Below are 23501 nucleotides of genomic sequence, written 5' to 3' on the forward strand. Positions count from 1 at the left end.
TGTTTTTTCCTCTGGGATCTTCCAAGCTATTTGCTGCTGACATACACGATTAAAAATAAACCTACCCGGAGGAACTAGTCATTTTACATGGTATTAGAACTAATGTCATAATTTAAGTAGCTGCAGAGATTTGCCAACTACAGAGGCCCCAGATAATGACGGGAACATGATCATGTGAGATAATCTTTGGTGCGGAAACGACTTTCATCATCTGTAATATGTCATTTAGATGCTTATTTAAGACTTATACTATTGAACGAATATTGATGCCTTTAGTGGAATAACAAAACATCAATGCCATGGTTAGATAAGGAATAGCATGCCCTTCTGGGGCTTGGGAGTAGGTTGGTCAAGGAGCTGTATCTGTGCAGGGATAAGGAGAAGAAAGATGGGGAAGAGAAAGAAGGAAATGCATGGTAATTTTACCCACATCTATCTAAGCCCACGCCAGGCACCCACGCATTCCCAGAATCCCATTATAAAGGAGGTGAGTGATTAGCCACATTTGGCAGATGATGAAAACCAAGCAGGGTCACTGCTGTATAGCACAATCAAGATTTGAGAGTGGCCCTGAAAGCCAGATGCCAGTGGTTCACATCTGTAGTCTAAGCTAGGAGGCTGAGATCTGAGGATCGCGGGACAAAGTCAGCGTGGACAGGAAAAGTCCATAAGATGCTTACTTCCAATTAACTGGCAAATCTGGAGGTGGAGGTGTGGTTCAAGTGATAGAGAACCAACCTCTAGAAAGAAAGCTAAGCTACAGGGCCCAAGCCCTGAGTTCAAGCCCCAGTACTAGCACAAGGAAGGAAGGAAAGAATGAATGAAGGAAGGAAGGAAGGGAGGAAGGGAGGGAGGAAGGGAGAAAGGGAAGGAGGGAGGGAGGGAAGGAAGGAAGGAAGGAAGGAAGGAAGGAAGGAAGGAAGGAAGGAAGGAAGGAAGGAAGGAAGGGAGGAAGGAAGGGAGGGAGGGAGGGAGGGAGGGAGGGAGGGAGGGAGGGAGGGAGGGAGGGAGGGAGGGAGGGAGGGAGGGAGGAAGGTGAGCCTGACTCCAGAGTTAGACATTTTCATACGCCAGGAGATGTTACAAAGCCCACAGGGACAGGCAAGCAACTGCACAAGCCTGGCTTGCAACCCTCCATTTGTGAAGTGAGCAGGACTTGGCAACTTTCTCCACTCCATCCAGTGTTTTCCTCTCCTTCATCCTTTCCCCCTTCATCCCTACACAGATTCAGGGATACTGTGTCCTGCCCAGCCCCAGAAGTGCACAAGATTCCTGATTTAATCATGGCATTGGTGTGTTTTTCTTATTCTGTTAAAAAGCATCAATATTTGTTCTATACTATAAGTCGTAAGCAAGCATCTAAATGACAGTAAGATGATAATATGTATTATAACATGTTACAGAACAGAGAAATAAGTTGATGAAATTTGCTACACAGTCATCATTTCCTCCAGGACACAGAACTTCACAGGAGAGACTGTTCTCCCATGTCATCAGACCATAATGAACAACCATCAGTCACAGGCATGAACTAGCTTGTATTGTTGCTCATGGTCAGGCAGCTCCAAGACATCCATTCACTGTCCACTCAGATTGGCTGTCTACTCATAACAGTCCAGGAAAGTAGCCAGGCTCGTGAGGGGGATAAATTCTCCAAGGACAAGTGGATGGCATGATATATGGGATTAAAGACGCTGGGTCTAATCCTTGACTCCGCCCTTTCATGGATCTATGACAAAAATAATGCTGAGAGCTGCTACCTTCCCAGGTCCTTTGAATCAGGTATACTGAATCTTTAGGGTGAGGATCCCAGTATTTGAGCAGGTAAGACATTTCCCTAGGAAGAGGCAGAAACAGAATTTACCTGGGCCTTCAGAACCCCAACATCAAGACCCAGGCTATCCCACATGAAGCTATAACTTAATAATGACATCCCCTGCAGGGTCTCTTTCTAGTCAAGATGTTGCTTCTCATTAAAGGTAAAACACCTAATCTATAAACAGAGCATTAGATAAACACAAGGGTTAGGAAAACGGAAATGAGTAGTTTTCCCCACTGTCTTGTAGATACATTGCTTAAGCACTTTGCATGCAAGCATTTTAGTCTCTTCAGTAAAGAACTTGTGTAAGTATACATAGCATCCTTGGAATCTTTTCAGGGATAAGTTTTCCTCCAGATAATACCTTTGCCAGTTTGGGGATGGGGTGGGACATAGGACTGAGGCATGAAGACTTCTGGATTTGGGGATATTTCTTAGATTGTAAAACTAGCCAATGAAAGAGCCTAGTTTCAAAATCTGAAGGTATATCCCTTAAGATGTTATTACGAAAATGTCCTAGTACATATAAAAGATTAAATGAATGTTACAGGAGATACTAACAACCTAGACTCTACTACATTTATTTTATCACACATCTGTTCCTGAATCTCTTTATCTAATCATCATCCCATAGTACTTTTCAAATTTATTTTAATCTAAGCTGTAGATATTATTGTTATTCTCCAAGCATGTTTTTCTGTTAGAGTTTAGTATTTATTTAGTTTTATTTTTAATTTTAGGAAAAAATTTACCAGGAATGAAGTATATATATTTTTTAATTACCAACAAATACATTCATATGTGGAATCTGTTCGCCTACTGAAAGCTCATTTGCCACTTCCTTGAACCTATAGTCTTTAATCCGGTGACTCTCCAATGCTGTGATAACTTCTCACTCTAGTTAGAACATGGGACAGCTTAACACACTCTCACAAATGAAAACTTTGAAATTACCTTCATATAAATCTAGAAAGCCAGAATAGGCATCATTTCATCAGAAAAATCTTAGATAGAAGAAATTCTCCTTAATGTAGCAGAATTTAAATGAGAATAGTGTTAATATTCTTTTAAAAAAAATTTTTTGGCCAGTCCTGGGGCTTGAACTCAGGGCCTGAGCACTCTCTCTGAACCTCTTTGTGCTCAAGGCTAAGCGCTCTACCACTTGAGCCACAGTACCACTGTTCTGGGTCCTTTATTGGAGATAAGAGTCTCACAGACTTTCCCGCCTAGGCTGGCTTCAAACCATGATCCTCAGATCTCAGCCTCCTGAGTAGCTAAGATTACAGGTGTGAGACACCAGCACCTGTCTTAAATTATTTTATTTCTTTTTTGACCAGTCCCTGGGCTTGGGACTCAGGGCCTGAGCACTGTCCCTGGCTTCTTGTTGCTCAAGGCTAGCACTCTACCACTTGAGACACAGCACCCCTTCTGGCTTTTACTGTTTATGTGGTGCTGAGGAATGGAACCTAGGGCTTCATGCATGAGAGGCAAGCACTCTACCACTAAGCCACATTCCCAGCTCCTTATAAATTATTTTTATGTGATAAATAAAAGTTATGTATATCATGCAAAGCATGCAAAAGACAGTAAAACAACCTGAAGGTGTCCTCTTCTTCTCCCTCTTTCTCTGTATTGCCTCTCAGATGCTAGGATCCCTGGAGTCTCCTAAGATCTGTGACTACAGAGAGGCTGTCTTCAGAAAATTAGGGAGCTTTATTTTGAATATTCAGAAGGAAAACTAATTTTTATGAGTGATATGAGGGATCCAGTGAAGGGGTCAGACAGTTGAGGGAGGGTGACAGTGCTGGTACTACAGCAGGCCGGGGTGGGCGACTAATGTCGCGTCCGGCATGGTTCAGCTGCACAGCTGGCCTGATGGGCTTTGGCAAACAGAAGCACTGTCTCACTTCTAGTCATTTTTACCTGCTTCATTTGCATATACCTATGATATCTGTTATCTTAATTACATCTATTTTCCTAGGTACAGACAGACATACCCCAGAGTTGGGGTGCCCATTAGCAAATCACACGGGCCTCTGCAGCTGTGTTTTGATTAGCAGAAAAGGTTCTCTGGCATCAGAGAACTGAAATCACCTTTTAGGGTATGACAAGCGCAGCCAAGCATCTCACAAGTGAAAATCAGAGGTTTCTCTACAGGAGGAGAGAGAACGACCACAAAGAATTAACAGGAGAATAACCTTTAATGATTTCAACTGCGAAAGCTCAGTCACGCTGAAGGCCTGCCCATCCGTCAGAGAGCCTGGCATTGAGGGCTTTCTGTGGGACAATATGCTTTGTAATGGATGCTTCTGGAAGGAGAATAAGGGGATCCCTCCTCCTAGGGGCAGCCAAAACCACCCCCTTTCGAGGTGGGGCTCCAGTGGGGGAAGATATGAAGGAAGGTACAGAGGCCAAGGTTAACTGCAGGATGGAGAGAGTACAAAAGCAATATGAATCATGAGGCATTCCCATCTGCCTGAAATGACTTGCAAGCGCTAAGCAAATCATTACTTTAATCACAGCAAGCTGTCTTTGGTATCTTATGGCTCAAGGGCTCCTTTAGAATTCTTCTGGTTGCATGTTCTGTCTTGGACTTATTGCTCTCCCCCTTCCCCCCCTCCACTTCCGTGGGTGGCTTATACATGTGTCTTATATAGGCCCATACCTTAGGCACATGAATCCTTCATAATGAATGTCTCCTTCCTAAATTCTACCTGTGTGATGCTTGATCTCTCTATAAGGGCATCTGAGCTACTGTGCTGGGACTGAAGGCATTCAGGAACTTGTCTAAGGTCAAACAGCAGCACTGGAAGTGAACTGTTACCTTGAAGCCAGATGTCCTAGCAAGTCTCCTCACAGGAAGAGTAGAGGATGGGAGAACCAGGGAACACCTAGAAGAGAAAACACTCATCCTTTCCCCATTCCATAAGAGTGGTGGGGTTTCTCATTGGAAGACGCATAGACGGAATCAAGAGTGGGGACTAAAGCATTGGAATTAACAATATATGGTGATGACTAAAGTGTATTCCTGGATACCTTAGATGGAGATCGCTCATTCATCCATTCTTTCCTGCAACAAATATGTACTGAGGAACTACACTGTACCCTTTATTGTTCTTTGCAGCTGACATTCAATTGGAAACAGACAGCTATCAACTGTGCTAAGGAACAATGGATGGGCTGAGACCAATTTAGACTGTTCAATCTTTTGGAGGGAAGATGTTTGGACCAAGAAATCTGTAGAGCATGACCCACACATGCAAGAGCTAGGAGGAGAGCTCACCAAATGGGGTACACCACCCTACTTGGAGAAAAGGGATATGAGTAGAAGAAGAACCATGATGGACTTGGAACTTTCTAAGCTGGCATGAAGGTTACCATGAGATGAGTAGGAAGCTTAGAGGAGCTTCTAGATAGCTAACCACAAACTATGACTTAAAACCAACAGATTTATTACTATTATTACTACTACTACTATTACTATTGCTACTAAAGTTGTGAAAGCAGAAAAAGAGCCCGGCAAGGACATCAGGGTAAAAGTCTCCTCCCACAGAGGTTCCACATCCCTCACCATGGCCTCCAGCAGTCCTCCATGCAAGTACCTAAACACCACACCACCATGGCACTGAGTAGTTATGCATTTAAGCCCTGAGCATCACAACATGGACCATTGTGCCTGGAAGACTTCCACAAAAATAGCAGACTGATTGGATGCCAAAGGTGTGTGCTGAAACAGGCAACTGGTCAAATGGGCTAAAGGACACATGGAGAGGCTGCATGGAGCCTCAGATTGGGTCTGGAGATTGATATGACCCAAAGGTTGCCCAGTGATCTTGAGAGTCACATATCACTCTCCTAGAGATGCCTTATTAACCTCTGGAATCCATATTAAGAGGGGAGGCTGGCCATGTACACCTTTTCATTCATTCACTTTCTCATTCATGTATCCAACAAGGCTCTATTGAAACCACCAGATGACAATCACAGATGTGAGTGCAAGTCTTACTCTCACAACTCTATACATGAAAGCCAGTCACAAGCAAGTGTCAAACCTGGCTACTGTTAAGGGGTAGGAACCAGTGAACAGGGAAGGTGAAAGGTGAAGGCAAAAGCAAGGGGAAGAAATATGATCAAAGCACCTTATGTGCATATACGAAAGCAGAATTATGATCACATTAAAACTGTTGTAGAAGGAGAGGGGATAAGTAAGAATAATGGGGAAAATTTGATCAAAATATATGCATGTATGGAAATACCACAATACTACCCTTTTGAACAACTAATGTATGCTGATTTTTAAAAGGGAAGGAAAAAACAACCTTGAGAAGTAAAGAAATATTACCCAGTGATGCTGGCATGTGGTTAGCAAAGCTGCAGGTCTCTGTAGTAGACTGGTGATAGACTGGTGAGATGCTAAAATCCAGCCTGAGAAGGACAATGGAGGAACCTTTCCTCTTCTTCCTGTTTATGCTACTGCTGGGTGGCAAAAGCATTAGTAGCTAGGGAGGGAGCTAATCTTGCTTACAGGTATCAGCATAGAGGATCTATTGACTGGAGTAAGCCGTTGTTCTAAGTAGAGCAGAAATTCAACTTACACATTTGTGGCTATTGAAATACATTATTATTCCTTGAAGTAGATCATGGACAACTCCTCAGTCTTCAGATCACACCCTCTGTCACAAGAAAGGCCATGGTGGGTCTGAGGTTAATCCCATCCAGCAGGTATTAGAGCAGGACCACGTGTACCAATTCCAGGCAGTGAGACACAAGGAGAGATTCGCAGCAGGCATCCAAGAAAGTTCTTTCATGAACCTTGAAGTGAGTAGGAAAATATACCCTCACTTTTTCCTGATGATTGTGACTGCCACCTGAAATCACAAGGGGACACAACCTCATGAAGAGATGGTCTGGGCTCCTAGTGTTGTGCCTAAGGCTCTGGATTAACCAATTTAAGCATGGGGGTTGGGAAATGTCTACGTAGTTAATCCCTTAAAGTGGGGTATCCTGTTACTGTCAGCTGGAATCCTCCTAACCAGTGCACCCTAATGAGAGGCAGAGCAGCTTAGTAATGAGGAGCTGAGGCTCTAGAACATGGGATTTCTGATTGCAAATTCTAGCTCTGACACTTGTTGCCTATAGGAAACTAAACACTTTGCCCAAGATCTTGAGCATCTATTTATCTGGTGCATTGATGTTACCATAGTAATTATCAGAACTCCTTTTGGTGGTCTGATGATGGTACCCTTTCTTGGGGAAAGACAGCCTGCCTGGCACTACTGTCACAACAGACCAGATCTCTTTTCCTTGCTCTGGCCCAACCAGAGAGCAGATGTTTCTGTGAGCTTGGTACAGCCTGGCGAGGTGAACCAGGATGCTGAAAGGAGATGCTGTCAGTCCTGTTGATGATGGCGGCAGTGGGAAGATCCACACAGATACAGTGAGACAGTGAAGAAGCCAGGCTTCTGGACAGAGGTTCAAGACCAGCTTCAGAAGACAAACCACAGCCCAGCTGGCTCTCTAAGGCTTGCTAAGTCCCTACTTCTTGACACAACCTTCTATTCCGTATTCCTGACAGCTCTGGAAGCCCCCAGCATGCTTCTAATACGCTTCCTCCTTCTGCCATAGTGAGTCAGCTTCCGTTGCTTGCAGCCAAGGATGCTGGCAGATAAAAGACCTTAAGCTGTGCAAGGCTGTTGTAAAGCTTAACTGCAATCATATTTTCTAAAGCCATTCACTCAATGCCTGGCACAGCCTCAGCCCCAGGACAGGTTAACCATTGAGATGACCATAGCCTCCCATGGCCCCAAGAAGATAGGACCCCAGTTAAACACAGGTTCTCATTGACCGGAAAGGGTGCATAGAAGCCTAGCTGTCTAATTGGCAACTTTCCCTCTACACTTAGACTTTGGCTGCTCTGTGTCTCGAGCTTGCCATATTCACTAGGAATTGGCAACACTGGATGAACACAATGATATAGAGGTGTGAACCACGCGAAAGCCAACACCAAACTAATAGGATATTGGCAATAAATTCTCCCCCCTCCTGATGCCTTGCTAATGCTAAGATTGAACATCACTTTGTAGTCCCAGGACACACAGCAATGAACAGCCATAGGGAGTCAGAACAAGGAGGGAGTCAGGGCTCAAGGGCAGATATTTAAGACTATTTCTGGAAGACTAAAGGTCCCAGGCAAATGCACTGTAACTGATCAACCCTCCTCTTTACCAGACATGCTAGGAAGGGGCTGAACATGCTTTTTACCCGACAGAGGTAAGTACTCTGCAGTAAGTACTCTGTAATTTGGTACACTCCAGATACCCACTGGTCCTTGTCATCACTTCCATCATCACCATCATCCCCATCACCGTTAAGCATCAATGCCTCTCTCTCTCTCTCCTTCCTACTGCCTAGTGAGTTATTTTATACCCTAGGAATTAGCTATGCATTATACACATGTTAGTTCATTTAATCCTGACAAGGTCCTTAAGTGGGGCTGGCGGGGGGGCGGGGGATGCTCAGTGGTGAAGGTCTGAGTGATTCCCCAGCCCCATGAAAAGAAACAAATGAATAAACATATAAGGCTAAGTGGGTTTCTCTGTGAGTTTTTTTTTGTGGGGGGGTAGGTGGGAGGGTTGTCAGTCGTCTCACAGGGCTTGAACTCAGGTGCTGTCCTTCCCAAGGCTAGTGCTCTTCCACAGTGAGCCACAGCTCCAATTCTAGTTTTCTGGTTGTTAATTGTACATAAGAGCCTCACAAGCTTCCCTGACAGAACTGGCTTTGAATTGTGATCCTCAGATCTCAGCCTCCTGAGTAGCGAGGATTCCAGGCATGAGCCAGCACATCTGGCTAGGTGTTCTTTACATTACTGAATTGATGCTTAGAGAAATTGAATGACTTGCCCAAGGTGGCATAGCTTCCAGATGACAAAGTCATGACTCACCCCCAAACTTAGCCACACCCCTTTGCACACAGCTATAATGGAGCTTGTTGCTCAGTGCTCCAACCCCACCACTACCATTACTGCTCAAACCCTCCCAGAACATCCTTGTCTATTCTGCCTCTAATTTCTACCTACCCTCATCTCCACAGACCTTTCTCTGGCACCTTATAGCCACATAACAGAATTACTGTCCAATGCCTTTGTGTTTTGATTCATAAGGTAGATTTTATGCCTAGGTGGGGACTGGTGCAAGATTTCATCTCTTTACATGATAGACTCTTATGTCCGGGCCATAAAAATGTCCCCTTGGTGCTTATGACAATAAGAAGGCTGAGCACGCAGGTTTTCCTGAGTTTGGCCTGAAGGCGTGGAGCATTCAACTCTCCCTGCAGACATACTGGGGGTCTAAGGAGAAGGGTGATTTATAAACGGGATTCTTGGGCCTCCTGTCCTAGATTAATTGCTCTCAGTCTTATTGTACAGAGGGCCAGTGTGTCAGTGGTAGGAAAATGATTGTCAGCCACACACTTCCAGGGAGAAGAGATCAGAGGTGACACACGTCTTGCTGAAAGGTCGCTGAGTAGCTAGGCCAGCCTGTGCCCCTGGGGCACAGGGTAGCAAGGCAGCTGTGGGGACCACCATGCACACACTTGCCTCAGGGAGCAACTGCTGCCCATAGTTCCAGCCAGCTGCCCTCACTTTTTAACACCCTTGTCTTGTTCCAGAGAGGGGGAAGCCCAGATCAATGACATGCGCTGACAGAGGTGCCTTCAGCACGGCATGTCTCGGGGCAGACACCAATGGCACCTATCACTCGCAATGGAAGTCCACGGGAGACACTGCGGATCCATCTATCCTTCTCTGACACACATCTCTCACATACAAGAGCTTGCAGGAAAGAAATCATTTCCAGGAGGGAATGTGGGCCAGGCCCCCTCTGAGGAGCGGGCCACTTCACTCCCGTGTGTTGGGTGGGATGCGGGATGCTGCCGGAGGATTTGCAGTGGATCTTGGCTCCCACGGCTCTAGGGAAGGTGTAGCAAAGCTGCTGTCGAGATCTATTCCAAGCAGAGTCACTTGAGGGAGGCCACACTCCGTCAGGGCTTCCTCGGATTCTGGAACAGAAAAGGCATTATGCTGCCAAACTAGTTGCTTCCAATGCTAGCTTTTAAAAAAAGAATCCTTTCCCCTGCGTTTGAAAAAATAAAATAAAATAATATGACTGGCCAAGCACTGGTGTCTCATGCCTATAATCCTAGTGACCCAGGAGGCTGAGATCTGAGGATCGCGGTTCAAAACCATCCAGGGCAGATAAGTCTGTGAAACATTTATCTTCAATTAACCATCAAAAAGCCAGAAGCAGAGCTGTAGATTAAGTGTTACAGTGAAAAAGCTAAGAAAATAAAATTATTTGTAAGTATAATATTAATAATAACTGGTCTGGATGTTGCAGGCTGGATAAGTCTAGAGAGTCTGCTTCCTCAGGCTGGGTGGGCATCTTCAAACAATCAAAACAAGGTAGACAATGACCAAAGACCTAAAGTCTAGGTCTCTAACTGATGACTTAAGCTCATATCCACTAGATTCCTTTTCTCCCTTCCACCCTACATGGACTGAATGAAAATATGAAAAGTCCTCATCCACAACATACCTCCTGTGAAAGGCAGGGGTTGGGGAAGGGACTGTAGGGAAGAGATGCTCACTATCCTTGGGTTTGAACTCATACTGCTAAGAGAAATCAAAATAACATAATGGACATTTTTCACTCCAAAGTCATCCTAGAGAACCTATAGGGTATGACAAGGTAGAAATTGAGAAAGCATTTTCTGTAGGATGAACCACAGAAGCTAGTGGTTCTTAATCTCACCACTACTAACATTTGGATACCAGAATTCTTTATGATAGGAGGTCTCAGTTCACTCAATTTCACTTGCTCCCACCAGCTGTACCTACCACAAATATCTCCAGATGTTATCAAATGTCCCTGGGCTGAAAGCGGCTCCCAGTTGAAAATCAGTGCTCCAAGCACAGGTGTGAAAGTGGGAACAGGACAGGTATGGTGGTTCACCTTGGCTATCAAATTGATTGGCATGAGCAGCATCTAGGAGATTGGAAAAGCACACCACTGGGGGCCTGTGTGGATGAGGCACTCTTGGAGAAGATTCTCTTGGGGAGAAGACCTGTCCTGAATATATGAGGTGCCATCCAGGCAGCCGAGGGTCCTGATAGGTAAGGGGGGAGGTGTGGGAATTTTGCCACAGACATTTTCTTTCACTGCTTCCTGGCCTCCCATAATGTGAGCTGCTCTGTTCTGCCACACCCTCATCTCTACCATAGATGGAAATCTCTAAAACTATGAACAAAATATCCTTCCTCTCTCAAGTTGTTCTGTTCAAATATTTGGTCACAGTGACAAGGAAACTGACAATGTAGGATCTGGAGACAAAGACTCCAGAAGCCCGACAATCACGTCCAAAGCCACTGGCTAGCCCAGAAAACTCAATGATACCATGATCATTGCTATCAGGACAACCAATTTGTCTTGAATGCCCATCCCATGCCAAGCAGGCCAGGTGATAGACCCACATACCATCTTAACAATTTTCAGTGGTTTTTAATGCTAGTGCCACATCCTGGTGACTCAGCACCAAAGGCAGCCAAACTCATCATGTTCACCAATATGGCAAACATGAGAGACTATGGCCAGGCCATCCTGGCTACTGCCTGGGAAGAAAAATAATGAAGGGCATATTCTGTCCCTTCAAGGTCCTGGTGTCAGCCTGGGGCTAGTTCTCCATAGTAGATATGCTAAAGAAATAGGGTCCTAGTGGAGGACCACTAGCTCACATGACAATCCCATCATCCTACCCCTCTTCACATGACTGATTTGCTTGCTAGTCATGTGCAAACATCCCTGTACAAAGTGTGGTCCCTGAATTCCAGAAGCCAGAACATCACCCCAGAGCTTGTGAGAAATCTAGACTCTCCATCTCTGCCATTGCCTTTCCAATACAAAACCTTCCTTCTAACAAGAGCTCTAGATGAGCTGTGGTTTCTCAGCAGTGACTGGCCAGTGCTGTATTTTACTGTGAGCATTCATCAGCATTCTATCACTCCCACAAACACCCGGATAATCGACTTCACAAGAGAAAAGATTTATTTTGACACATAAAGATTTCAGGCCGTGGTTGGTTGCCCCTGTTGCTTTCAGGTCTAAGGTGAGGATACATGACAGAACAGAACACTCACCTCATGACCAGAAAGCAAATAAAGAAGTGTCCGGGGTCCCATTACCCCTTTCAAGAGCATGGCCTCCGGTGACCCACAGCTTTCCACCATGTTCAGCCTCCCACAGGCAGGAGCATCCAGCCTGCAGGCCCTATATAAAGTCCTTACAATCATTTAGTACATGACAAGACAGACTTCTTGGCTTCTGAGTGAGGGCTGCCCAGGGCCATCTGCTGGTATTGATAATTTTGTATGACCCATGAAGGATGCCATAAATATCCACATGGCCCTTGGCAGAAAAAGATTGTGCACGTCTATGACCTAATGGCTCCACTACCTTCCAATAGCACTGCTCGGGGGACCAAGCCTTGATTTAACACATGGGCCTTTGAGGAACATTCCAGCTCCAGACTACAGTAGAATGTGTACAGAGAGCTGAATGCTTCCTCCGGATTCACGTATTCAACAACTATTTTTGTTGTTCTTTTTTTAAAGTACATTTTATTACCTTTAAGTAGTTGTGCAAAGGAGTTAGCATTCAAAAAATCAGTTTATGAATATGATGCATTTTGATTGATGTCACTCCTTTATTCTTCCCCTCCCCACCCCTTCCAACTCAACTCCTCCCCAACAAATATTTATGGGATAGCCCTGGAGAGTTGACAGCCTGCTGCCCCTCCCCCCCACACACACATGCAGGTGACTGGAGAGATGACATCATCAAGTTTGCACAACAGGACAATAAATTCAATCCTTCGAAACACTCAGGCAAAATCCTGCTGCTAATAACAAAAAAATGAGTTTTAGTGCAGACATCCGTTTTCCCAAATCCTGGCTTCCTAGTATATGTATCTTCCTTTTCACCCACATTCATGGAGGCAAAAAGGAGAAACAGAGCCTTGTGTTAACTATTGAGGTACACCACAGCAGGAATTGGGGGGGTCTGGGGTCACACAGACTTACAGCTGGCATCAGACATCAACTCATCGCAAATCAGAGGCTCAAAGACAGTTTAATTCACTGAGGTGGGGTCAGCTTTGCTCTAAGCTCTCCACCAGGCTCATCTGTTCCAAATCAAAGGCATTAAAAGCCCACCCACCAAATGTGTGTGTGTATGTGTGCATGTGTGCGTGCATGCGTGTGAAGTAGCCACACTCCTGGCATCTTAACAAGTCTATACTCTCAAAGGGTATCTTCTCCAAATGAAAAAGGCCAGATCACATCCTACCCCAAATTCCTTTCCTCATCTGGGCTGGCAAAAACTTACCATCTTATCTTGGTTGCCATTTAGTTCCATTTCATTGGGCTTTCTTACAAAAAGTCACAGTCCTGACTTTTGGCAACTCTGGAGCTCTGAAAGTCCACAGGAGAACTGCTCAAGAGCTTCCATCTGGGAGCTGAAGTGGAATCACTACACAGAGCTGAGGGAGGCGCTGAGCTGATGTGGTAATCCTGCCAGCCAGGAGCCCAGCAAGGGGGCAATGAATGGCACCACCTTGTCCCTCCTCTTTCTCCTGCGAACATCCTGGGAGTTTAGGTAGGACTGCCAGCCCCTGATGAGTTTCCAGCTCATTCTGGGGAGGCCAAGCTTTAGGTGAAAGAGGCAGAGCCCCACTCAAATGCAGAGGTGACCAGCAGCAGTGTATGTACCACCTGGCTGCCATCTTTACATGCATCTGGACCGGAGCTGGCGATGGTGCTCAGGTGAAAGCTAGTCTGAATTTCTCTGCTGGGGCTAAGGTTGAGCCCCTCACACATACATGACATTGTTCTGGTTCACACAGGCCAGGGCACTTCCTACTCCATGACCCTATAGATCTCTACCACAGATGCTGGAAATGGCACACAACCATTTTCCCATCTTCCCTTGCAGCTATGAAGCTGCCACCAAATACCCACTGACAAGACTTTCACCTCAGGAGCCAGCACCTGTAAATAGTCCTCTCAGCAGCAGCTGTCACAGGTTGAGGGCCCACAAAGCCCACTGTGCTGTCCAGCTTCCTGGGGGTGAGTGGGGAGCTGTTTCCAGAAGCAAGAACTGAAGTGTTCCATCCCAGTCCTTTGAGAACTGACTCCTCAGGCCATGCCAGATTCTGAGGCCCTCCTGGGGGATACCCAGGCTCCCTGGGTCTTGAAAGAGGTTCTTTCTCAGCTTAAATTAGTCTCTACTGCTTAAGCTAAGGGCCTGAAGGGTCTGAAGTTCAGCTGGCAGGGAAGCTGGCCACAGGAAAGCCCCACCAGCAGTTCCCTCCATCCTAACCCTCTGTCACTTGTCAATGGGAGGCCCTTGGAACCCAGCATCCATGCCAATGGCAACACAACTGGGTTTCTGGATTCAAGTCCTTGGGGCTGCCCTTAGAAAATGCATTTTTACCAAGTGCTCCCCTCCCAAAAGTTTAGCTCATTGAAATATGAAAAGCACCAGTCTATGATACCTCCTAACTTTTCTTTTTGCCTGCTCTGGGTCTTGAATTCAGGGCCTGAGCACTGTCCCTGGCTTCTTTTTTTTTTTTTTTTTTTTGCTCAAGACTAGCACTCCACTACTTGAGCCACAGTGCCACTTCCGACTTTTTCTATGTATGTGGTACTGATGAATGGAAACCAGGGCTTTATGCATGCTAGGCAAGCACTCTACCACTAAACCACATTCCCAGCTCCACTTCCTAACTTTTTGTACTATAGACCTCTGGGTGTGAGAAAGGCAGACATAACCATGATCAGAAACAGCTGTCCCTGGGTAGCCATGCTGCCCCAGGTCCCACCGGCCACCAAGAGCACCCAGGGCAGCTGGCATCTCAAGCAACATTGCTGCCCAGGGTCACTCAGGCTCGGGTCCATGGTCTGGAGTCAACCACACTCCCTAACAAGAGGCTGGCAGACCTCAAAGGAGGGTGTGCAAAAGCTGCCCTGGCAATTACACACATTGTTTCATGGTTACTGAGTCAATAATACAATTTGCTAGTTAGATTTGGCATGACACTTTTCTATTCCATTTTTTTCTAGTAATAGGTTTGTATTCCAGCTTACAAAAATATGTTTCCTGACAGACCAGGGAAAGAACTCTCCTGGGCTTTCGGCAAAGATGGCCCCATAAGTTGCCTGTTACACAGCAATGTAAGAATGCAAACAACGGCTACACACCAATTTGGGATAGGAGTAGTGGGTATCCAGCCTCAGGCCTGCCCTTCTTCCTCAGATGCTGGGGGAGGAAGAGGAGGAGCACTCAAAGCCATGGCTCCTGTCTCACCCCCACGAGGAATCTAATGCTAAGACCACTTTAGCACTTGGCATTCCAGGGTCTTTTTGTTTCTGGAAAAGAGAATGGGAAGGGTCACCACTCCACAGACATAAATGGCAAACTTGATTCTCTCCAATCTAAGTGGCTCACAGCCAACCCAACCCCATCTCCACATTGGCCAGTACATGTCCCTGAATTAAAGGGAACAAGTCCTAGAGAACTTGTGGGGTTCAGGTTCTAAACTATAACACAACTTTCCTCACCCATTAAATTCCTGATAAGAAATGTTCATTTCCAATGTGTGTATTTGTTATTGTGTGTAATTGTGTATCTGTTATCAATGTTAGAGTTTGAGCTCAGGGTCTCACAGCTCAGCTGGCTTGCTTGGGCTGTGCTCTAACACTTGACCAACAACTCCACCTTCTTCTTGGTTACTTCGGAGATGGAGCCTCTCCAACTTTTCTGCCTGGACTGGCTTGGAACGGTGATCCTCTAGATCTCACTGAGTAGCTAGGATTCCAGATGTGAGCCACTGGTGCCTGGCTTCTGACAGCTTTTTTTTTCTTTTGTGTGTGTGTGAGTGCGTGTGTGTATTGCACAGGCCTGTGTGTGCGCACGAACGCACCAGTCCTGGGGTTTGAACTTAGGGTTGAGGCACTGTCCTTGAGCATTTTTACTCAAGGCTAGGCTAGTATTCTACTACTTGAGTCACACCTGGATTTCTCACTTTTTGCTGGTTTGTTGGAGAACAAGAGTCCCATGGACTTTCCTGCCCAGAAAGGCTTCCAACAGTTTTTAAATGAGAAATTTAACTTCAATTATTGAGATAATTGAAGTATACCAAGTGTAGATATGTAACTGTAAATTGACCCCTACAATCAAGCGCTATTAACTCCAAAGTTTTCTTGTGTGCCTTAACAGTTTATCCCACTCTTGCCCCTGCAGCAGAGAAAAGGAAAGGGAAGATGAAAGAGGAGCAAATATCTCCAAGCTCTTTCCCACCTCAGGACCTTTGCACTTGCTCTTCACTCACCGGCAATGCTCCCGAAATCTTGCCATTCACATCTCAGCTCTTAGATAAAGGTCATGATTTTATGTTCCCTAAAAATAACTCTCATTCTTATTTATGAAATGTTTGTTGGTAGTTTTGTGTCTCCCTTGCTTTAGAATCCAGGCTGTAGGAGGGATCCTGTCTCCCAAGTTCTAACATTACATCTTTCTCCCTGCCTAAAACCACTTAGTAGGTGCTCTGTAAATATTGATTGACTGTTTGTTCAAATCAATGAATCAAATGAGACAGACAAGAGCCATTTGGGAGTGAACTGTACCTTTTCAAGTTAAAACACCTTTGGTCTGTGAAAATCCCAGCATACCCTAATACCACAAACATTTCAAAGGCTTCCCCCTAACACTAGGGCTCCTCACAGAACAAGCCAGTGACCTAGATGGACAGAGCCACGTGGCAAGGAAACTATTTCACACAATGGTGGGAAGCACCCTGGGCCCTCCTCCCTGTGCTGGCCGAATGGCTCCCACAAATCACTGGAAATGCTAAATCATGTTTAAATCTCTCTGATTGTGGCCAGCAGGAACCATGAAGGACCCTTATAGATAATTTACATACTGCCAAGCTCCTAAGGGCCTCTACATAAAGCCCCCAGGGCAACAAGGCACTATGTTTTGAGAAGGAGGACATCAAGTGACAGATTCCATCTCATCTGCTCCCAACCAGCACCAGGGGGACAGGAAAATTTAACCTCCACTGGCTGATACCAGTGAGTGTCTTAAGCTTCATTTCCTGTGGAACGCTTCCCGGGGAAGCTGCTGCTTCCCAACCTTCTCAACCATTCACACAGCTCCACTGCTAACAGAGACCTAGGCTCAAATGTTCACTACTTCTCCAGATTCCAATCATTAAAGGGTTTTTCAATCCCAGGGCCTGGAGAAAGGATATTTACAAGAGCATTTTGCATTCTACCTGAAAATGTTGATTGCATTGGGGGCACAATGTGTGTGTGTGTGTGTGTGTGTGTGTGTGTGTGTGTGTGTGTGTGTGTGTGTGTGTGTGTGCATTTGTAAGCTCTAGGACTTGAATTCCAGACCTCATTTTCTCACTTGGCTTTTCTATACTCTATCACTTGAGCCACACATCTTGGTTTCTAGCTTTCTGTTAGTTAACTGGACATAGGAGTCTCTCAGATTTGTCTGCCTGAGCTTCCTTTGAATGGTAATCCTCAGATCTCAGCCTCCAGAGTAGCTAAGACTGCAGGCCTGAGCCCCAGCACCCAGCCACAAGATGACTGAGACTAGCAGTGTAGATCTGGGTCTGAGTTGGGGACAGGTTTATAAGAGGATGTTCCCAGTCCATTACAATGGACTCTGCAGTGCTCAACTGTAATGAAGGACCAAGGTGAGTTTTTACAACCTGACAATATGGAGGTTTTTAAAAAAAATACTTCAAGTGGTTTGTTTATCCCCTTTAGGAGCCCAACAAAAAACTGCACCTGTCTTATTGTTTTGTTTTATTATGTTCTGTTTTGTGCATAACTCAGAAAAGTCTACACAACACGGCCAAATCAAACAACCAAGGCAAGCCAGCCTGGCACCTGAGCAGCAGGGCTCAGGAACTTTCCAGAAGAACCAAGAAGGCCTGTGCAGGTCCCAAGTCACACTTGTGTAATTAGGCCTTGGGTCTCAAATTTCTTTATTACTAAGTGGCTTCCTACTAATATGGGAGAGATTCACTGCGATCACTTACTCTTCCCCCATACCGTTCCCTCCACCACACACACTGAGCCAGGCAATAACATGCTCCCAGGAAATAACATTTGATTAATTGCTGTAAGCAAGGAGAGGAAACAAGTGTAGGTTTCACAGGGGAGTAATGCTGATGACAGTTAATACAAATGCAGTGCTAATTACATGCCCGCCACTATCCTGCATTCTTTATACATATTCACTCTTTAACCCTACACAAGCCTATGAAATAAGGACTATCATTATCTCCACTTAGCCCATGAAGAGCCCACTGCAAGCATTGGAAGGCCACAGTGCCAGTAGGAGGCAAAGCTGATGCCTTGCTCCTGGCTGGGGAACACCAGGGTTCTTCTCCATTTGCTACATTTAATGGAGCCGGAAGCACGGGGTAGTCATATCAGTTTCAACAAGGCCACCCACCAAATGAACACAGACCTAAGGCTATGTCCCTCTAACATCATTAAAGGACACAGTCAAGATGTAAACCCAAAAATGCCACGAGGGGAAAAAAGCTGTTCCACTGGAAAAAATTGGGATCTGCCAAAAAAAAGGGGGGGGGGGGCGCTGAGGAGAGAAGCAAGGACACATAGAAGCTGGTTTGTTTAGCAAACTAGTCTCTCAAATTGTGGAGGTACGGAGAGGGTACAAGCAGAGAAAGAAAAAAGCAAACCATGCCTGGAAAACATAAGTTCCTCTTCTATTCTCTTGAAAGCATGTTGATTTAGGAGCAGAGGAGAAATTTGCAGGCACATCCTGGTGTTTGCGGCCCAAGCAAGCATGAGCATTCCAGCCTGAGCAAAGATCCGAGCAAAGTTCTTGTGGAAATTAGACATTGCACGCATTTAACCAACACAAAGTTCTAAGGACAACTACTTGGGGATTGGATTTTCCTACAAAATGTGCCAGAGTCTGGGAGGAAGTTGAGAAATCCTCAACAAGAGAAGAGAGGCCGAACAGAATAAGAATTCAGAAAGAAGAAGGAGGAGGAGGAGACAAGAGCTAGTTGCTAATTTACATTATTGTTGTGAATTCAGATGATTTCAGGACTACAGATTTCAAGTTTATAACTGGACACACAACAAAGCTGGGAGATACAGGTTTGGACCTAAAAGCACCAGTGTCTTATATTTCCAGCTCCCCAGTAAACTATACATTAAGTTGAAGGTGATAGTACTGTTCTTATCGCTGGCCAGGTGATAAGAAAATCTGGGAGGAAGAAGTTTTAATGCAATAGTTATGGTGGCAAAAGCTGCATAACTGATGGATCATACATCAATGTACAACAAGTAAGTTAAAGCTACTACTCACTCAAATCATAATCTACAAAAGAAACATACACACACACCATTCTGTCGCTCTAGAAATCTTCCCTTAAAATACCAAGAGGAAACCAAAGAAATATTATTCCCTCTAGAACCTATAGCAGTGATCAGTCAGCTGTGTCTCCTGGGATTTGTAAATTGCCACTCATGTAAGTGACAGGCAGGCCTTAATCACAGACAAGGGTCAGTACCCCACATGGGTTCTAAAACCAGAACTTGTCACTCCATTTTCCCCCACAACTGAAACCAAAAGATGACTGACTATGAAAATTAGCCCCAAGCCTAGCATAGTCCTAAAAGAATTAGGGGTACAAAAGTTTCACTGCACAACACATTTTCCAACACCAAAATGCACATCTCTGAAAATTTTTATCTGTTCTTTACAATGCAAGCTTTACTGAAAAAGATGTCAGCAGAGTTTAAGGAAGAAAACAAACTCTTTTGTAAGAAGTGAATGTAAACATCCCACCAGGGAGTTGTTGGCAGGAATCTTCTGTAAGGACCACAAGATTTCCTGGGAGATCCAGTCACCATCAGACACACAGGGACCACAGATCTCACACCTATTCTCAAGGAAACACACTCAAAGAGCCGAGGCTGAGATCCTATAGCAAGAGCTGCTTGGGAACCCATGCACCCTGCCGGGCTTCTTCCTCCACACCCAGCCAGGACCAGAACCCAAGCAGTACCTCACATTCTACAGCTTGGCAAGATTTTTTTTTTTTTTCACTCTTAGAAAACCGCAAAGAGACAACCAAAAAGAAGCAAGGATTTTTTTTTTTCCTTTTATAAATTCGATTAGTCTCTTCCACTTTCTCCCTGCCTCGGGACATTTCCTCTGGGTGGAATTTTATAGCCAAAAAGACCCTTTAGGGAGGCACTGTTGCATGTGAGGTGCAGTGAACTGAAGTCCAACTGTGGACACAAAGTATACCAAAAACAAAAACAAAACCCGCCGGCACTTGCAGTCGCTAGTCAAGTCACTTTCTAAATGCTGGTGTGGGAATGGCCCTGGAAGGCAAGAAAGACAAAGTTTGCGGCGGGCCAGGGTGCACTCCTGTGGTTACCAAGCCCGCCCTCCTCTCGCCCTGGCTGAATTTCCCGCCCAAGCTGTTGCTCCAGGCTCCGATTCCCGAGGTTAGACCCGGCGCCCATCGGGAGATAGCCCTTGGAAGCGGGCGGCGGCGGGTCCTCAAATCTGCCTCTCTGCCACCGGAACTCAGCTGCTGGCTAGGGCGAATGCCGAGAGCGAACTGCGGAACTTGGACCAGGGGCGAGGACACCCATAGGAGCCGGGTCTCCCAGGCCTCGGGTTCGAGACTGCTTCCGTGCCAGAGGAGTGGTTGGGATCGGAGCGTCGGCAGATCTGCTAGGGAAAGAGTTTATGAAACTCCGGGGGGACGGGGGAGGAGCACGTCCAGACTTGGGAAACAACCGAACCTACTGAGGGCTTTCCAAATTGAATCTTTGCTTTATATCATTTCTTCCTGCTCTCTCCCTTCCAGCTGAAAGCCTAGAAAGAGCCTTGAGAACTAGGGTACATGCTACCTCAAGCTTTCCTCCTGGATCCTTTCCCCTTGAAAGCTTCCAGACAAGGAAAATATAAATAATCTCCAGGTGGTTAATGCGGGTGCATCCAGGCGCCCTATCCCCAAACACACACACACACACACACACACACACACACACACACACACACACACACACCTCTCACCACCCGCTCGGTCCCACCCACCTCCGGAGAGGGGAGGGGCTGGGAACCTGATCTCCGGGCTCCTACCCCGCGATTCCCCATCAATAATGTTGATACCATCGAAGTGCCTCCTCCCCCGCCCCCCGGGCGCCGCGGCCGCCTTTTTGCCGCTCTTAGTTCAGCTTGGAAAAACGAAACCTCCCCTACTGCCCTTCCAGCCTGGGCTGGGGGGCCATCTGGGCCTGGGGCTGAAGATTTGGGGAACAGGGACGAAAACAGGAGGCTTGGGGATTCTCTGTACTTCCGGGGTACGGTGGAGACCGTGAGCGGAAAGAACTGAAAAGAGGGTTTAGGGCTCAAGCAGGCCTCATCCCAAGTCCTATCCCAGTCGCGGGGGGTCAAACTGGACCAAAAATAAGTGCGTTTTAGGGGCAGCAGAAGCAGGCCTCGGAAAGAGGAGCCTCAACGCTCTCCGTCCTCCCTGGGACTACTGGTGGAACTCAGAAGCCTGGAACCCCTTCACTAGGAACTCGGAGGTGGTCCACGGCCGTGGGGCACCAACCCTTGGGCACCACCAACCCAGGGACCTCTGGACCTTGGGAAAGCTGAAGGGCTGTGTGGCTAGTAACTGTCCTCCAACCCCCCACGATGGGAGTTTGCACAATCACCACGGCCTCCCCCGAGTGCTGTTCCTCTTGGTCCGGCAGGTCACGACCCCGACGCAGCTGCTGCTTCGCTTTGGGCGACCCCCACTCCCCACTCCGGAGAAGCCCCGAGTACCCCGTCCTTTCGAGGAACCTGCCAGGCCGAACCCTTCACCCCGATTTCCGGGCAGCTGCCCCAGCCAGGGGAACACGCGACCCCAAGAAGCGCGCTTCAGTCTTGGGGCTCGCCCGGTGCACAGGAGCACTCTAGCTATGGCACCTCATTCGTGCTCGCAGCCTTTTCTGGGCCCGCTCAAAAAAGCAAAATTTAACCCTCATTCCCTCGTGGGTTTTCCTGATTTAATTATTTCTTTGCATCGCGGCGTGAGGAGCCGCGCCAGTTCTCTGACACTGGGGAGCCCGCACTACGGAGCCGCGAAACTTGGGCCCGAGACAATGGCCAGTAATTGATGTATTGCCACCAACAATAAAGACCAATTCTCTCCCCGCCATTCCGACCGTCCCCCACGTCCCATCCCCCCGCCTCCACCTCCCCTCTCCTCTCTCCGGGCCACTGAGGGAAAGAAAACAAACAAGAAATTAGCGGGGGACGCCGGTCGCAGCGCGAGACGCCCGCCTCTCCGCCGTCGAGGACGCCAAAGAACGAAAAAAGTTATTAAAGTTTGGATCCCGCTCCCCAAATTAATTCGTCTCTGCTCGCCCATTTTTAATTAAGGTGCGCAGAGCAGCTTTGGCGTGTTGGTTTCGTTCGGTTGTTCGTTGTGTTGTTTGCGGGGAGGGTAACCACCCCCCACCCCCCACCCCGTGAATCACACATAGAGCAAAGTCATGAACACATGTGAGCTGCTTCCCTCTGCATACCCAGCGAGCAACCCGGGTGCCGGGAGGAAGGGTTTGCGGGGTAGCCGGCTAGGCTTGTTCCTGGCTACACCGAGTGCTTCAGAGGCCCGGACTTACACGAAGCCAAGAACGGTGGGGACGGATGCGGGTGACTCCACACACAGGCAGATTTGGGGAGGTGAGGGGTGCCGGAGCACGTGGAAACGTAGTGTCCCTGAAGGAGTGTACGTGGGGCGTTTTCGAGGGCTCCGCGTGGCGGAGTGAGGCTGGGTGCGGGACCTACCAGTGCTCCCGTCCACGTTCCCGCGGCTTTGGGGGAAGTGAGCGGCTCGCACCCCAGGAGCACGCAAATCCATCTTTGCCGGGAGATCTCTTTAAATATTCAGTGAGAAATAATGGCATTTGAAGCACCACCTATGGAAACATTATTATCTTCATTCTTCAACATCAGGCCCACTGATAGCTTCGTTTGTCTTTTTATCAAAATCTACGGTACCCAACCGAACCTAGGGAGAAAGGGAAAGGGGGCGGGGGGGAGAGACAGAAACACTGGGGGGAGCCGACGGGGAGAAGGAAATAAGGCAGAAGTTACGCTAAGAAAAACGATAAAGTCAGCAGATAGAAAACAAAAACAAACATTCATCCACACACAGAGATTTGGGAGGGAGAGGAAACTTTAAAAGGGAAAAGGGTCACTTAGGCGAGCGAGGTGTGGGCACGGAGTGCTGCTCGATGCCCACTTCGCGCGAACCGACTGTGACACGATCCAGACTCAAGGGCGCTCCCGAATTGGGGCGTCCTTACGAGCCCTCTCCTTTCCCGATCGTGAGATAGGGCAAGGATTGTGTATCTGCACCCCCCTCCTCCGCCCCCATTGCTCAACCAAGTTTAGTTAAGTTTAGTCCTTCGGGCGCAGGACTGCGGGAACCGTGGAGCGAGGAGACCCCGAGGCGCGAGGGAAGAGATAGGCTGAGCCGAGGACCAAGCCTCAGGTTCGCG

Source organism: Perognathus longimembris, chromosome 10, assembly GCF_023159225.1.
Source record: "Perognathus longimembris pacificus isolate PPM17 chromosome 10, ASM2315922v1, whole genome shotgun sequence".
Taxonomy (NCBI): domain Eukaryota; kingdom Metazoa; phylum Chordata; class Mammalia; order Rodentia; family Heteromyidae; genus Perognathus; species Perognathus longimembris.